The following is a 3043-nucleotide window of genomic DNA, read 5'->3' on the forward strand; positions in this document are numbered from 1 at the left end:
TAGGAAAAGCTAAGTTGAGCCCCAAGCGTTAACCTTCCGCAGAAATAAACACTTTTTTTCTCTCCTAAAAATTTATTTCCTAAATTTTCGTTGTTGGAATTAACCTGATCAGATATCTATAAATAGTCCATTATATTACAGCATTCACATCAATTAACTTCTGCCATTCGTTTAGGGTTTTGTTTCCATAGTTCTTGTCTTCTTAATTACTTGAGAGAAGAGAAGTTCTTGTCTTTGCATATTGCGGCAACTACTATTGTCTCGTTCTTGTGTTTCTCTATAAGCAAGAAAAAGAGACGACCATATATACCATGTCGATGGTGCCAGGTGCATGCCGTGGGTGTATCATGGTGTTCGATTTCACCCTACTGAAGCAGAGTTGATCAACTTTCTGAAAAGGTTACTAAAGGGCGAGCTTTTGCCGAGTGAATGCCCTAATTTCCAACTTGCCGATATCTATGGAGACCAACCACCATGGGAGATATTTTGAGCTAATTCTGATCATCCCGAAGAGAAGGTTCGCTATATTTTTACTCGGTTGAAGAAGCAGAAGAGTGAACATACAAGGGTTTGTCGAACTTGCGCCAACGGGACATGGAAAGGCCAAACCGGTATTGATCCTATCAAGAACGCTAAGGGAACTGTGGTTGGGTTTAGAAGATGTTTCAAGTTTCAAACTCGTAGTAAAGAAGGAGAGCACAATAAAAATTGGCTGATGAAAGAATATTCCGTCGGGTTTTCCTAAGGAGGATATTGTTGTGTGCCGAATCAAGAAGAATATAAGATCAAAGAAAAATCATGGGGTAAATATGGAGGAAGAAGATGTTCCAAAAGCAATCGAAGCTATGTTACATGGACCTGATGAAGATTACTGCACAACAGTACAACCAGCAACAATATGTCAAGCAGCTGATCAACATCAAGTTAATGACTGGTCCAACTACCAACAGGAGGTCAATTGGGCTGATGATATGCTCATAGGGATAGACGACAGGAGGTCAATTGGGCTGATGATATGCTCATAGGAATAGACGAGTTTAGAGATATAATCTGGTAAGCATGAGTAATGAAGGGGAAGCAGATATATCGACGGCCGATCGGAGGAGAGACACGCAGCAATCAATTTATATATAACTTTGTTGAATGAAGTACTAGATGAAATTTACAGTAAAAATAGGAGTAGCTTTTAGCTAGGTAACAGTTTCTCATTGGAACTAATTACTTCGTAAAAGAAACTAGCTAGCTATTGCCAGAAGAATTTCCTTGTAGTCACATATATATGTGGAGTATCACTTAATATAACTTTGACATGATTTCCTGCTATGTATTGTTGTAGGTTTAATGCTTAATATCTGTTCTCTGGCAGTAATTCTTTGTCATCATTCACGCTTATCAAAAAAATTCTAAATAATTCATCATTCACAATTTTTGTTGGATCAAATCCATCCTCTAGAACAAATTACTGTCCATATTATTCTTGTAGTGTATATTGTTGATTTCACAGAACAAAATTATTATTTGTTTAGTTGATTGCAACAGATGTCTTTTTTGCCATATTCTTATTGGTTTCTATCTGTATGTATACGTTGTGTTATTAAGGCTGGTGTAGACTTTTATAATTACTCTCTAAAGTTTATTTTGTTCCACATATTTAGACAGGGGACCGAATTCGAACTGGTCCATATTAGGGACTGTTGACATTTTTTGATTACTTTTTTAACTTGTAACCTCATATGGTCAAGTTAATTGTGCTAAGCTTGTTGTTAAACCACTACTAGAATTCGGCCAAAAAGCGACCAAATATTGGCGACAAAATTTGGTCTGTTAAGAAAAGCGACCAAAATTGGTCGCCAAACTACCGAAAATAATAAAAAAAATATTTGAAATAATTTAGCGACCATAGTTGGTCGCTATTTGGACGCAAATTTAGTCAAACTGTTGACTGGACTGGTCAGACTTGCTTGGTCAAAGATACACTGAGTTTAGCGACCAATGTTGGTCGCAAAAGTGGGACCCACACAATTTTTTTTAATAATTTTATTATTATTTTATAAAACTTATAAAATATAAATATATATAATTTAAAACTTGCGACCAAAGTTGGTCGCTAACTGAAGGATAAGAAGATAGCGACCAACTTTGGTCGCTAAAGTGGGACCCAGTTATAATATTTTAATAAATATATATTTATGTAAAAAATTTATAAAATATAAATAAATATAATTCAAAATTTAGCGACCAAAGTTGGTCGCCAATGTGGGACCCAGTTCTAACGTTTAACAATTTTTATTATTAATTTAAATATTATATAAAATATAAATAAATCTGATTAAATTTTAGTGACCAAATTTGGTCTCTAATTTAAATTCATGTACATTTAGTGACCAACTTTGGTCGCTAAATTAAATTCATTTAAAGTTAGCGACCAAAGTTGGTCTCTATATGGTCAAATTTAAAAATCACTTTTGTGTTTACTATGTAAATAATATAAATGTAAGTCGTTAATAATTTTGTAATACAAGGGATGAATAGTACTACGAAGCGGGCGTGTGTGTCTATATATACAATATATGTACTTACGCTATACTATGCACTAAGTATAAGTGTATGAGGTAATACCGTATATTTTCTAAGTAGATAAAAGAAGAGCTTATAGAGTAATTCTGTACTTCATTTTCTATGAGGAAAAGAAGTTTAATTGAGAGTGACGAGGTTGATGAAGACGGAATGTGTTTCGTTGGTCATGGCAGTTCCCATAGAATGGGGATCATAAGACTCTATGATGACAGAGATTATAGGAAGTTTTGTTCTAAATTTTCTTCCAAGTCTGATCCGTACAAGCTTAATGTGATATTAGTGATATTTCTTCGGATTCAGACAATGATTTGACCGACAAAAGTATGGAAATGCTCTTAAAAAGAATTAAAGGTAAAATCTTTTCAGCATCCTTCTCTACCAAGAAAAACATTTTACCTTTAATTCTTTTTAAGAGCATTTACATACTTTTGTCGGTCAAATCATTGTCTGAATCCGAAGAAATATC

At 34.2% G+C, this 3043-nt stretch overlaps 1 pseudogene; it reads left to right on the forward strand.

Moving 5' to 3' along the window:
* The first annotated feature begins 311 nt into the window (after positions 1-311).
* LOC107783767 (NAC domain-containing protein 2-like) lies at positions 312-1057 on the forward strand (annotated as a pseudogene).
* Positions 1058-3043: the final 1986 nt, after the last annotated feature.

This window comes from Nicotiana tabacum, chromosome 6 (genome assembly GCF_000715075.1).
Source record: "Nicotiana tabacum cultivar K326 chromosome 6, ASM71507v2, whole genome shotgun sequence".
Classification (NCBI taxonomy): Eukaryota; Viridiplantae; Streptophyta; class Magnoliopsida; order Solanales; family Solanaceae; genus Nicotiana; species Nicotiana tabacum.